The sequence below is a fragment of the Corythoichthys intestinalis genome, chromosome 14 (genome assembly GCF_030265065.1).
Source record: "Corythoichthys intestinalis isolate RoL2023-P3 chromosome 14, ASM3026506v1, whole genome shotgun sequence".
In the NCBI taxonomy this organism is placed as follows: domain Eukaryota; kingdom Metazoa; phylum Chordata; class Actinopteri; order Syngnathiformes; family Syngnathidae; genus Corythoichthys; species Corythoichthys intestinalis.
Genome location: NC_080408.1, coordinates 49,832,591 through 49,847,742, shown reverse-complemented (window position 1 = coordinate 49,847,742; position 15,152 = coordinate 49,832,591). Strand labels below are relative to the sequence as shown.

The 15,152-nt window shown below is 39.8% G+C and overlaps 1 protein-coding gene across 1 annotated transcript in view; it reads right to left on the bottom strand.

Annotated features, from left to right (window-relative positions):
* Window positions 1–15,152, bottom strand: part of gpc1b (glypican 1b) — a 225,226-nt gene that overhangs the window by 112,093 nt on the left and 97,981 nt on the right. The window lies entirely within an intron of this gene.

Below are 15,152 nucleotides of genomic sequence, written 5' to 3'. Positions count from 1 at the left end.
TGCGGACGTCCAAAAGACCAGTTTAACGCCAGCAAGGTGAAGCCATTCACCTTCATATGCAGTAAACATTTTTTGGGGGTTGATCCACTGGCTGCCACAGCCTGCCACGAAGAGGTAAGCCATTTTGATATTTTTACTTATTTTTTAGCTTGGCGTTTTGTCGTGCTGCTTCTGTCTAACAATGAATGACCGGAAAAAAATTAAAATTGTATTTATATGTCATAACAGTCATGCAGGCATATTTTTCTAAAATACAGATATTTAGATAAAGTAGCCATTTTTGGCCTTGGTCTTTTTGTAGTAAGCCTGTTCATGCCTACAGGTAGGCTCTAGATTTAACAGCTTTACATTTTCTGTTCTGTTTGGAATCTGACCTTTTAACCAGACTACCGGAATCATGCCAGCCGTACCGCCGGACCCGCGCTGGCGCAGCTCCAACGACATGGGCCGGCGGTACCCTGACAACCCAGCCAAACTCTGCACGTTCACCTTTGTCTTAACCCCTTGTACTGACTCCATTTTGAAAGCTGGAAGAAGGCTTTGAAGCACAAGTTGACAATTTATTCAGGTCGACAGCAATCAAACAGTAGGGCGAAACAGAAACAGACTCAGGCGAGGAGGCAGACTCGTTCCAAGGTCACCAAGTCAACAAAAGGTTCCCGAGAAAAATGACAACGATTAGTTAAACATTCAGTCTTTTTGAAGGCTCTCGCGGGGCGGGCTGTGGGCAGAAGAATGGTGTGTTTGGGTGTTGTTTAGGATTATTGTCTCTTTGTGGATTGGGCAGGATGATTTGGGAGTTACTGTTGTCAGGGCACGAGGTTTGTGGGTTTTTCCACCTCAGCGCCACGTGAGTGCTGAGAGTTCACTTCTCGGTCACGGGTTCCTCCTTATCAGATGTTCCTTGTCTAAACAAGATGTCCCGCCATTTGTTCTGGACTGTCCGGAAGAACTGATTGCTGGAGTTGGTGGTGCAGACGTGGGCTTGTAGATGTCTTGCCTCATCAGCATCAATCTTGCTCAGTCAGTTGCATGACGCAAGTGTTGGGCTTCCGTAATAAGAAGGCGTCATGTATCTCTTTATGCCGTATTTCAGATAAATTGTGCTTGTTTTCCTTAAAATATGATATAAGTAGGGGTGCACGATATCCATTTTTTGAAACCGATATCGATAACTTCCTGCTCCTCAAAGCCGATACTGTTATTGATAACCGATAATATATATATATATTTTTAAATGTATAACCTGAATTTTTGAACACCTGGAGGTTTAAAAAAAAAAAAAAAAAAAAAAATAGTGGTGGATTCAACATAGATTTGCCTTTGATCTAACCAGATTTTTCGTAATGACATGAACAAAACAGTGCATTTCACTTCTGCACTGCCCGACAGCCAGCAAAAATGAATGCACTTCCATAAACCACAAGGCTTGGTCTTTTCATGCTTTTATGGGAAGACACTCGTCTTCATAAAGTGAAAGTACAACAGAAAAATACACATATTCAATACTCAATATACAACAAACTGCACAATACACTTATATACACAACTATTATATGTATAGCATGGCACACTAGCTTGAGCTACTAAAGCATTGGCTGGCTTCTATAACACAACAACTTATTAAGTTCTGTACATATGACCCTTCACCACAGAAGTAAACATATGGTGCAAATCCATATGTTATAATAAACATAAAATACTTACAGACATATTTCCGAGGCGGAAAAGTAACAGAAAGCATTCACAATTGTCAATGTGACCGCTAGACACCATAATGTGTAAGTGAATGAGCTTGTAATGTGAACAAAACTACTGTGACAAAAAATAGATGCAACAAATTATTCTGACCAGCAGTTGGGAGCAATGCCCCGCAAATGGTCAACTGCTTTCCTATACTAGTGTGTAAAGTCACTGTAAACTGTAAAACCAGCACAATACATATTATTGGTCCTATTAATAATGTTATTGGATTTATCGGGATGACGTCATAATTCCTATTATCGGACCGATAATTATCAGACCAATAATTATCGTGCACCAGTAGATATAAGTGCTATTTATTTTATATCGGGTGTGTTTGAGCAATACAAACAGTCAAACAGTAAATACAAGAAAAGATACTATTCCCTGATTGATTATATTAAGTGTGTTAGAGTAATACAAACAGACGTTGCCTACGAGAAAATGTACTATTCCCTTCGAAAGAAACAGCCTTAGTAAGGGGAAGTGTAATTAAATTAATAGAATTAAGATTTGTTATTAATAAAAAAATTAAAAGTGTTCGTTGGCTGTCCTGAGTAGCATTTGCAATCGCTACACATAAATAGCGATATAAACAGGGGTGCACATATTTTTTTTGCCCAGGTTCTCAGAGGAGGACCTGGAGATGTGACTTGGTCCTCATTGAGCTTGAGAGCCGACCTGCCTGATGCGATAAAATTATGACAAGCTTTACTTAGAGCCAATTAACTTTAATTAATTACATTAACAATTAAGGCTTGATTAACATCAACTGGCACAATAAAATTGCCATTACTTTAAAGTGAAATGTAAAGAAATAAACATAAAAGCACCAATTCAAAATAAAGGGCATTATGCGGCTCCCACATTAACTCCAAGCCTTTGTAAAAGTGGGATGTCCTCCTCATAAGACCTCATTGAACGTGCATGTTAAGCTTTGTAAAATGTGAACAAAAACACGTTTGTCAGTGCATGGCGGTTTTCATTACCTTTATTCCGCCACTTGTCCATAGGGCGACTGGGGTTCTATCTGACATCGATAGTTCGCGTAATTGCCACATGCTATTTTTTTCGTGCTTTTCAAAGTTTGGATGGCTGAAATTCTTTGACCCTACATAAAATGCGCTGCTCTTGTCAGCGACATTGGTATTCTCACGGCACATTTTGTACCGCATTTCTGTGCGAGCATCATTTACTTCTAGCCATGGTACCTCCTACAGCCACTTTTCAGCAAAAGTCCGGTGACGTCTCTGTCGTCTGTCCGTCTTTTGACGGGGGTGGGGGAACACGGAAATAATTACTCAGTGGGGCCTGCCTCTTCGACATTTTGAGAAGTTATTTTCTCGTGTCCGCCGCAAATACAGTGGTCAGCCATCGGTACGCAAAAGCGAATGGAAGCTGTTGAGGGCCAGCGCGTTTGTCTACGTCCAGTACGCATGCGCCGTGCGGACCACTTATGTGCACCCCTGAATATAAATTACTCCCAAGAACAGTCAGAGATGTAAGACAAGCAGAGGATATAATATATCTGAAAGACAGGGCATATGGTGGTAAAGATAGCTTGTTGAAACAGGAGAATGTCATTGTCAGTGGTGTAAGGCAATGCACACAAGAAAAAGGTGTCAATATAAAGGCTACCTCTGGATCAGGTCGGCATGTTCCCCCTGTCTTTTTCAGCCCTCGACACTCAAGCCATCTCTTTAACTGAACATTTGTATGTTCTTCCACCTGTTTACCAGTGAATTTGGCACGAGGGACATTGTTTTCGGACAGCATTGGTAGGTTTACCTCAGTAATCATCTCATTCGTACACTATTTACATGCATCTAGCATGGGGGACAAACGCGAGTTTGACCCCCCTAGCAACAGTTGCTAACGTCATGAAACGTGTGGAACGCTATTGTATTATGTCGTCAGCATTGGAACGGAACCTGTTTGTACCTCAAGGGCTCCCTGTGTCTTATGAAATTTGCCGGGTGTACTTTTTAGTCAGGTTTGATTTGTAGTCCAAAAATTACAGTTGTTGCTAAAATTCCTGATCTCATCTTTATAATCCCTGTGTGTGTGCAAGTAATGACTATGTCAGCCAGGTTCCCCTAACTGTTCTTTAAGTACCTCATCCGGGCCAACGTTAAATCGTAGCAATTAAAGGTGATTCACTACTTCCCTGCTCCTCCTCGAAAACCCAAAGTGAAGTGGAGAGTAAGGTGACATTGACCATCTCAGCACCCTCTCAACTGTTCATGCTTAGACTCACACCCACACTAGGGAGAGGGCTAGGACTGGAGTGGTATGTGTGTATTGGGGTGTGCGTGCGGGGATCTGCCTGGGGAAGTTAAGTAGTGGAGATGAGGGCATAAAACAGTGGGAAGAGGAAAACAGTGGGCGAAAACACAGGAATGAGAAGAGAGAAGATTTATGTTGAAATAATATACAGTCTGCTTAGAGGTCAGCTGTAATCTGTCACCCACTGGGCTGCTTCTTTAAATGCCTGCGCCATGTGGGTACGGTGTGTGTGTGCGCATTTGTGTCCTATATCACGTTCCTCCCGTACAACCTGCTCCCCGCTTGTCATTTAAAAGGACATGCAAAGAACACTCACAAACACACATACTGCCAGCATTAGTGTCAAGGTAATAAATAAAAACTATAAATAAAAACGTGCAGGTTTTGCGGCAAAAGTCTACAGGTGCAAATACTTGTGCATGGTCACACACACATGGACAGACACAAGCCTCACAGCTAGAAAAGGTCATCTGCAATAGAGCATAACGGTTGTAAGTAGCTCGTGATACAAACATGGCTAGCTCTATAAACATCAGTGTGTTTGCGAAAGTCGGTTCGCATCTATGCAGGTGAGAGCACTTCAACAATGTGCAGAGGGAATGTGTTCCAGGTGTCTATTGATGGGGCTCATCCTATGTAGACAGACAAAACAGTTTTCAGTGTAATACTATACAGTAGTGTTGTTAGACAACACTGACCACTATAATAAAACAGAATCAAATTGAATTATAATCACCATTGTATAAATGTCAAGTTTGAAATTTAGCCAAAAAGAGCAAGTGCGGTGTGAGAGGCCATTTGAATTTATGTTAAGTGCTAAAAAATGGACTTAACGTAATTTTCGGACTATAGGCCGCTTTTTTCCTTCGTTTTGAATCATGCAGCTTATAGTCCAGTGCGGCTTATTTGTTGATTTATTTGGGTTAATAGGTAACATTTCGTTGGACAGCGGTGTCATATTACTGTCATTGGACCGTCATAATTATGACATGAGACTATCATGGGATTACTGAATGCTTATGTCATTAGGTGTCATCCAGCAAATTATGTCACTAACCCCATTAATGTCCAGCTTGGATCGTTTACATCCATTCAAAAGTGAAATAATTTGCCAGATAACCCTAAATGACGTCTGTTATAAGCATTCATTAAAGCTCATGACAGTTTCATGACAAAATTATGATTGTCTAATGACAGTCTTATGGCACCACTGTCAAATAAAGTGTTACCAAATACCATAACTAGCAGTTAATAAAACAACCGGAAGAGTAACTGAAGAAGTAATTACCACAGAACATGAATTTTGATTGTTATTTACATCTGTAGCGCTGCAATGCAATCTAGGAGGCATGTTGGACAACGACAGTGTTGACAGCAGGTGGCAGCAGAAGTTGACTGTCTCTGACAAGCTTCTTGAAGCAATAAAGCTTTGCAGCCAATTGGTTCAAAGCTTCATGGTGGTTCATTTGGTCTTATGACAGTCATATGATACCACTGTCAAATAGTGTTACCGGTTAATATCTTTTGGTGTAAATATCCAATAATATACTGAGGACAGCTGCGGCTTATCTATGAAAAAATGCAGTTTTTGTGCCAAATTTGGTGGGTGGCGGCTAATAGTCAGGTGCGCCACAGTCATACACACAAGGTGCAACAGGAAAATTATATTGCCAGGTTGCTACTAAGCAGTTTGAGGAATAGTTAGTAGGGGTGTCATGATCCAGTGACATTTTCAATCATTTACATCATTTTGGAGCAATCTGTAAATAACTTTTATCTCAAAAGCATGTTCAAAATTATGAACATTTTTTTCTTGTTCCTCTCTGTGTACTTTATTTTCAATATTTGTATTACACTTTTGTGTTCTGTCAATTTTGTTTGCATTTCCACTAGGGCTGTCAAACGATTACATTTTTTAATTGAGTTAATTACAGCTTAAAAATTAATCAATCACAATTAATTGCAATTCAAACCATCTCTAAAATATGCCATATTTTTCTGTCAATTATTGTTGGAATGGAAAAATAAGACACAAGACGGATATATACATTCAACATACTGTACATAAGTACTGTATTTGTTTTTTAAAACAATAAATCCACAAGATTATTAACATTATTTCTGTTAAAGACTTGTAGTTCTTAAAAGATAAATGTTAGTACAAGTTGCAGTAATTTTATGTTAAAACCCCTCTTAATGTTTTTGTTTTAATCAAATTAAACTCTTTGCATTATTTTTTAACTGTGTGAGAATAGGGTCTCATTAATACAGATTGAAGCGCTTTTCCTTTTGTGATTTTTTTTTTTTTTTTTGAGAGAGAGATAGGAATATTATTTTTGTCGTGCTTTCACTAAATGATACTTCTGTTTGTTGTGAAGGAGTTGCCCAAGCTCATGCCAATAACCGGCCCAGTTCAATGAAAGCCTGTGTCCACTCGCCTTTCTCTGCCTCTTAGCTCTAAATGTGAAAAAAAACGGCGTCATTGTAATCTGTTTGAGGCAATGCATGAGCGGGTCATTCCGTGCATGCGTTAAATGCGTCAAATATTTTAATGTGATTAATTTCCAAAATTAATTACCGCCCGTTAACGTGATAAAGTTGACAACACTAATTTCCACATTATATTTGGAGTGATCATTTGCGAAACTGTTATTACTGAGGGGACTTTGATATATCCCAATATATATTACGACATTAAAACTAGAGGAATTTTCGCAAGATTTGAATAGCTCTGTTTGGGAAGACTTTGGTTGACTCACTATGACCACATTATACTCATTAGAGATGTCCCGATCCGATAATATGATCGGAAATCGGGCTGATTGCACCATATTTCATCGGAATCGGGTTAAAAGGATCAGGTTTTTAATTTAAAAAATTATATTTGGTTTTCTGCTTCATGCTTGTACACGGTCCCTCCAGAAAAGCAGTGCGACCAAACTCTGTCTTTTTCTTGGTCACCAGTGCAGCTGCCATTTGGTACTTAAATTTAACAATGATTGACAGATTTGCAGCTTTGACCTGGCCAGAGACACCTCGGTAGCTCTACGAACAAAGGCAAAAATGTGTTAATCATCATGAAGCTTGGTACACAGTCTGAAGTAAGCCTGTCGCAATATGCAATAATTCCATTTATCACACGATAAATAAAAATGAAAGCAGTAATTTTTCCGCTGCGATTTATCGGGCAGACATGCTGTTAAAAGTTCAGATTCCTTGTTACCAACTGCGCAAAATGCATCTTCGTTCCAGGTCCTGCAAAAAAATAGCGCCGGAGCCAATTGTTCCCATTATATCCTATTGTTCAACGTATACCGGCCGCGTCAGTGTTCCGGATTGACTGCGGACCATCTCCGTGCCGGTGTTGTTGACGTGTGGGCGCTCCCGTCAGGGGTGACATTTCACGTGGGCGGCTATTTTTCGGCAAAACACCGGATATTTGAGTGGCAAATTAAGAGCGCTGTGCTTCAAACTCGTCCTTTTTATGAAAGTCGATTGTCATATGCTGGTGTTGTGCAGTAATGAGCAGACTTGACTTCTGTGGCGTTTGCTAACTTTTTTAATGCGCGCACACACTAGATATCATGAAATAGCAGACTAGATGAGCTAAGTCCCATGCCATTGGCTACGTGAGCCCAGAGTGATTATGGGACACATAGTCCATATACTACATCGATGAATTATAAACCTCCATGACTGAATGGGAGTTAAATCAATCCATACCAGTGACTTTAGATAATGCTGCAAATATTGTTAATTCAGTACGTGACACACATGGATTTGGATCACAAATAGGATGTTTTGCTAGCTGCTAAGAGAGCTGTAGCAATCAACAGTGTGGCCCGCCTCACTTTACATTCAGCACTTTTATACTATAGTTCTTCAGATCAGTAAGAAGTAAGCACATAGATATTATGCACTAAAATGCATGTTTATATGAGGGCAATTTAATTTTTGCTCGTTTGAAAAAAAAAAAAAAAAAAAAAAAAACAGTTTTTTTTTTTTTTTTTTCAGAGCATTATATGTATTGAATCAGATCGAAAATCGTGTCCCCCATATCGAAAATCATACCGAACCGTGACTTAACTGTATCGTTGCATCCTATGGAACACCACTGCAGAAGCTATGAAGGGAAAAGTTTTCATTTGCCTAAATGCTTAAGTTATTAACTGCAATTGTATATTTTTTTCTTGAAAAACACATTTTATTTATTCTGTGTTTCTGTGCGGTATTAATACTGTTGTCTTTTACTTAAGAGGCATGGTGTATTGTTTTTAGTTGTGATTTCTTATCGTGTTTAAATGGGTGTACTTAATCTATTAATATATACTGCATTCTCACTGTGTTATTGTAAATTGATTTTTAAAAAATTGGGGGGGGCGCAATAATATCGCGTATCGCAATAATTTATAAGATAAATTATCGCACACTAAAATTTGTTATCACGACACGCCTAGTCTGAAGTGTGCGGTTGCAATTAATTCATTGTGTAAGTAAGAGGCTGTTCTCAGCAGAGTGAGCGTCAAAGTGGTACCGGATCGGGACTTGGTATCGGCAGATTCTCAAAATCAGATAACAAAAATATGCAATCTGGACATCCCTAGTACTCATTTCACAGACTTGTCCCATGTTGCCCACTGGCGCTCTCTGTGCGATGAGTGATTTTATAACCCGGACATTACGTCATTTTTGGTCGGCATCGGCTGTCACAATGTTGGTCAAATCGTGTTTTGTTCCAGAGTGAGCATTCCCGACGTCGTAACTGCAGCTAATTTAAGCTCATCAAGATTGTATTTAAGCCAAGGCGATCCAAGAGAAGGGTGTCGAGATCCTACTTGCTGGGCGCCGTTCAACATCTCTGCCGCCCTTGTTTTGAAATCCCCTACTTTGTGCTAGTATATGAGTGTACTGTATTTGTTTTGTTGTCTTATCAGCTCTCTGCCTACTGCTTAGGTTGGTATTATTGATCCCCGTTGACCTAATGTCATGGACCCATTCCAGGATCGCGTGTATTTCTGTTTGCGGGGCAGCGGCAGGGAGAGGCTTGCTCTCTACCCGTGCCTCAGGCCCTGCTGTGTAGGAAGGCCGCCGCGATGCGCACGGAAGCAACACTGACAAAATGACACTTTGACACAAGGAAAAGTAGTCTGTGTGCAGCTTATACAATAGAGTTAATTTATTTTCCCCTCAAAATATAGCCATTAATATCTAAACCCCTGGAAACAAAAGTGAGTACACCCCTTAGAAACTAGGTACATCTCTAAATGTCCAAAAGGAGTACTGTTTGTCATTTTCCCTCCAAAATGTCATATGACTAGTTACAGGAGTGCTGTCAGAATTGCTGCAGAGATTGAATTGAAGAGGTGGGGGGTCAGCCTGTTAGTGCTCAGAACATACGCCACACTCTACATCAAATTGGTGTGCATGGCTGTAGCGCCAGGAGGAAGACTCTTCTGAAGGCAGTACACATGAAAGCCCGCAAACAGTTTGCTAAAGACATGTCAACAAAGCACATGGATTACTGGAATCATGTCCTATGGTCTGATGAGACGGGCGGGCTTTCTTGTGTACCGTCTTTAGAAGAGGTGGGTCCTGGGGTGACAGCCATGCACACCAATTTGATGTAGAGTGCGGCGTATAGTCTGAGCACTATCAGGCTGAACCCCTACCTCTTCAATCTCTGCAGAAACGCAGACAGCACTCCTGCAATGAGTCACATGACATTTTGGAGGGAAAATGACAAGCAGTACTCAATTTGGACATTTAGGAATGCACGCAGTTTCTAAGGGGTGTACTCACTTTGGTTGCCAGGGGTTTAGATATTAATGGCTATATTTTGAGTTATTTTGAGGGGAAAATAAATGAACTCTGTTATATAAGCTGCACACAGACTACTTTTCATTGTGTCAAAGTGTCATTTTGTCAGTGTTGTCCCATGAAAAGATACAGTGGGGAGAACAAGTATTTGATACACTGCCAATGGGTTTTCCCATTGACTGTGTATCAAATACTTGTTCTCCCCACTGTATACTTAAATATCTGCAGAAATGCGAGGGGTTTACTCGCTTTTGTGATACACTGTATTTAATAAACCCTTGAACGCTTCCCTACGTTGTTTTCTGCTTTGAAGTAGAACCTTGTTTCTGCAGTAGCGGACCCTAAAATCGGCAACAAAATAAACCACACATTTCCAAAGACGGACCATGCAGTCTCTTACTTGGCTCTACTGTCACAGACCCATTGTGTTATTCCCCCTTTTCCGGGATAGTATTTATATTTCTTTGCGGGGAAGCACCAGGGAGAGGCTTGCTCTCTACCCACGCTTCAGGCCCCGCCGAGTAGGTAAGCAAAAGAATTTCATTATGTTTTCAGTTTAACTTAGCTTTTTCCAGCTTGCTATGTTGATGTTTGATTGGCCCGCCATGATAGTTACGTCATCTGCCATCGTGCTGTGACCTGGGAATTTAACGGCTGCTTTCACGCACACCACTTCCCGGGAAAGTCCCGGACATCATACTAAAACGTGACCCGTGAAATAACCGTGTAATATCTGTGTCAGTCGACCCTGGAAATTGTTTTCACATACAACTGCTACACAGCTAATTCCCACAATATTCCTGGTGTTTCGGAGTGTGTGAAAGGGGCTATATAATAACGTTCAATCCAGGCTAAGGGGGTTAATCTGTGAATAATGAAGATTGGTGTATATAAAAGGGATCCAGGAAGCAATGTCTCAACAAATGATTATATTAAAAAAAAAAAAAAATAAATAAACAATTGCAAGGGACTGTTGCGCATGTGCACATTGCAATGGCGATGTTCAAATGATATACTGTATTGTGCAGGCCTACTTTGAAAGCACATATATGTGTTAAAAAAAAAAAAAAAAAAAGTTTACCTCAGCTTAATGTTAGCACATTTTAAAATAGTATTGGGAAAAGAAAAAAAAAAAAAAAACACACACACAAAAAAGGCTCAGGACCTAAGGGTTAACTCATACAGTTTTAAATTTAGTATGACAGATGTTAACTTTATTCTAGTATTTTTTGTATTAAAAATACATTGTTGATATTTTTTTTCATGTGCTGATATCACTCAAATGTGTACCTAATTCAGTTTTGAATAAAATTGGTATATTATAATCTTAAAAATCCTTTTTCACATACAAAAAAAAATGATTAAAAGGTGACGGTTATCGGGCCGGCTGGCTCTACCAATCAGGTGTCCCTAATTTTTTTTCACCGTATCAGTGTGGCATCAAATGACAAACTAAAAATGATAAAATGCCAACTTGTAAGAGTTTTCAAACACTGCTTTGTGCAAGTTTGTGCTGGTCACGTAGATTCTGACTTAGGTATTAGGGCAAATATGCAGTTACTAGATAATGACATAGCTAGGCAGCTACTTAGTACTGTGCTTAGAGAAGCAGTGAGTTTATTAGGGGTATAGCTAGTCAGCACTTGTTAGGTATACACTGTATACAGGCAGTTGAGTAGGGATTTAGACTGTGTAGCAGTAGCTCATGTTGTGGCGCTAAATAAAACAAAACTTTATGTGACACAAACTAAGAGCCAGCCCTCTTTTGAATTAAAACCACTTGCGATGTTTGGACTCCCAATGCCAGACGTGAAGAGACAGCCAAAATCCTGTTTTCATTCCATGTTACAAATCCGCTTCTCATACATTAGAGATTAGCCTGTTTGCGCCATTTCCTGTCTTTATTGCTTCTAAATCATCCCCGCAGCCTGAATAAACGTCATTTCAGGCATGATTGACGGGCAAAACATGCTCATAACACAAAAGTGCATCCTGCATACAAATTAAGAGTACACAGTACCTCACATGAATAACTGGCACCAAATTCAATGATCTATTCAAATATATTTAAATCAACAGGGTTGCTGTTCCGCTTTCATCAACCTCCTGCTGTGAGGCCAATCAGCATGGAGGCAGCAAGCCAATCAGCCACCCCAACACTTTAATGAGTGTGTGTGCGCGTGCGCGCACGATGATTTCATAAGGGCTCGTTTTCATTTGAACCCCATTGCTACGCCTGGGCACTCTTTCTTTTGACAGATTCAGACGCTAAACGAAGAACAATTTCTTAACCATCCGCTTATCGCTGTTCACCAGGGTGGAATGTTCCTATTTAACAGCAGTTAGAGGATTGCAGGCAAAGGGTGAGTGCATTGGGAGGAAGTATGGTGGGGAATGACAAGACAAGGGCCTTAAGAGATGGCAACAGACATGAAGAAATAAGAGCGTAGCAGGAAATTAACAATGACTGCATCTATCTTATGTCTGGTCGCCTTGACACTGGCTGGAGACGTGCAAAATTGGATATTGGCGTATGCGTGGATATTCTGTAAATCAGTGTTTTTACTTCAACCCTTTTTGAGCTGAGCCACACTTATTGGATTGAAAAATTCTCAAGGCACACCACAATCTTAAGGTCTTCAAATTTAAAACTCTGTAGCCTGTATAAACAATATAAAGCCATTCTCATGAAACAGGAATGAAATAAATGCCCCAAAAAATTATTTTCAATATCTAATTCTTAATTTTACTCACTCAGTGTGAAACCTGGGTTTGTTCGGATGAACACATACGTAGCTGAGATCCTGACAGGCAAACAAACAAGAAACTCAACAGATCTCAGTCAGGTCTCCAGACTGCGAACAAATGGTGGTATTTTGCGACTAAAATTAGAGCTGGTGCGAGTAATATTTTCATCTTCTCGCACATGTGCTACCAGTAACATTGTGGTTTTTTTTGCTGTTGTTTGTTTTTTTTTTGCTGACAAACTCTTTCACGGTGTAATCCAATAGTTGGCGGGAATGTAACGATGCAACGGTTTGCCAAGGGAAAATACAAAAAGGAAGAAAAGAAGAGTAGCGTTATTTCAAAATAATAGTACTCATGTAAAAGTAAAAGTAGTTATCCAAAACATGTACTCAAGTACAAGTAAAAAAGTATCCAATGAAAAAAATACTCAAGTAATGAGTAACATTGTGAGTAGCTGCTTATTTTTTGTTTTTTTAAACAATGGTGTTTTTTTTCTCCTCTCTGCATAAACCTATCCATATGAACTGTTGTAATAATGATACTGTACAATGACCCAATACATAACCAAATTAAGTCAAAGAAATACAAAAAATAAATAAATAAAAAATTGAGAGAAAAATGTCAGAAAGGAAGCATTCTTGGTTCAAAGAGCATGAGTGCCCTCTAGTGGAGAAAATAGTTCCTAGTTTGAATAGTGAAAAGTTGTTTTGTAGCTACTATTATGAAATTAAAAGGATCATATCTCCGGTTTCCCATTGTCAATCGGTGCCAAAAAAAGACTGAAAGAGAGGTTAAAACCCGCACTTTCAAGTCATGTTGAGGGCAGCGCTCTATGTCAAATTCTTCATTTTTTGGCGCTTTATATATGCCACATGATTGAACAAGCTGGCGTGACAATAGAACGGCAAGCTTGCGCCAGATTGGTTTAAAGGAGTCATGTGATTATTTTTGCAATGTCTCATTGGTGAAATCAGTAGAGCAAGTCATGGCATCGCTGGCAAAACAATAATAAATGTAATATGTAGAATAAAGAGGAAAAAATGTAACGACTCTTGTGTAGCCCAAAGTAGCAAAGTATGAGTAGTGTTTTTTCTTCACATATCTACTCAAATAAAAGTAAAAAGTATGGCTAAGTAAAACTACTCTTAGAAGTACATTTTTCTCAAAAAGTTACCCAAGTAAATGTAACGGAACACATGTAATGTGTTACTACCTACCTCTGGTAGCGCGACTACTTGACAGCACTTGTGAACAATGGCAAAAAGGACAATAAGGGAACTTTAACATTAAACCAAGAGGACCAGGGTCCAGATGTTGAGCTACCTTGCAACAACACTTGGAAATGACTTGTTGAAAAGTTTCAACATTTACACTGCACTAACCGAAATACCCCCCCATCCCTGCCAGAAAATGAGGAGAAAAAAAACAGCCCAAAAATGGAGCTTCTGGTGCAGGCAACAAGGAAGTCAGCTTCGTCAGGTTTTTAATGCTTTGTTTTAGAACTTGTGCTATAAAACATGGCTACTGTCCGCCGTCGGCGACGCCAACAACAACAGAACATAGAAAGTGAAATTATCCCGCCCCCACACTTCCGCACTCTCATACGGTGCATTCAGGAACAGCATGGAACACACAACCGCCACATCAGAACCCAATTCTGTGTATCAAATGCAACTGTTTAGCGCAGCACAACATTTGGCCATACTTAATCGTCTGTTCTCTTGCCTGTTGAATTTGAATATCATGCGCGCTGTATTTCCGCTTCTGAGGATGTACTGCTAGTGGCACCACAGCCTGGAGCATCACAGCTCCAAGCTGTGACGCTGGACGTAAAGCAGCAAAAGCCCATCCTGCTCCGGTTGCATTAACAAGTGTAGCAGGGTGCGCTTAAAGCAGACCAAGACCCACAATTTTTTAGCAAACCAGAGCCTGTTTGTTTGTTTGGTCCGAACTAGTGTTCGGATGCGTGTTCACTATTACAAAACGAAGCAGACTATCTGAGAAAAATAACTCTGGTCCGCTTAAAAAGGACCAAACAGTGCTCGTGTGAAAACGGCTTGTTTCATAATAGGAAATATGTTTTCTCCACTAGAGGGCGCTCATGCTCTTAAGACGAATAATGCTTAATTTCTGTCGATTTTTTTTTTTTCTCTCGCCGTAATCAATGTTTTTTATTTGTTTTGTTTGTATTTCTTTGGATTAAAGCAGGGGTCGGGAACCTTTTTGACTGAGAGAGCCAAAACATCCAACATATTTTCAAATGTGATTCCACGAGAGCCATACTGTGTGTGTGTGTACAGATGTGTGTGTGTAGATATATATATATATCATATAATCGCTGAGTTGTGATTGATAAATATCTTGAGAAAACAACAATGAAAGCCTAACATCATTACTTGAGATGGTACAATCGTAGCTCAGTTGCACACTCACCACTTGGAAAATAACAAATAGAAACATGGATTTGCATTGCGTATTTCCTGGAAGTGGAAGTATGCATCACAGGTGGAGTCTCGCAGGGCAGCAGTTTCGTGAGTCTCACTCTCCTGGAAGTGGCA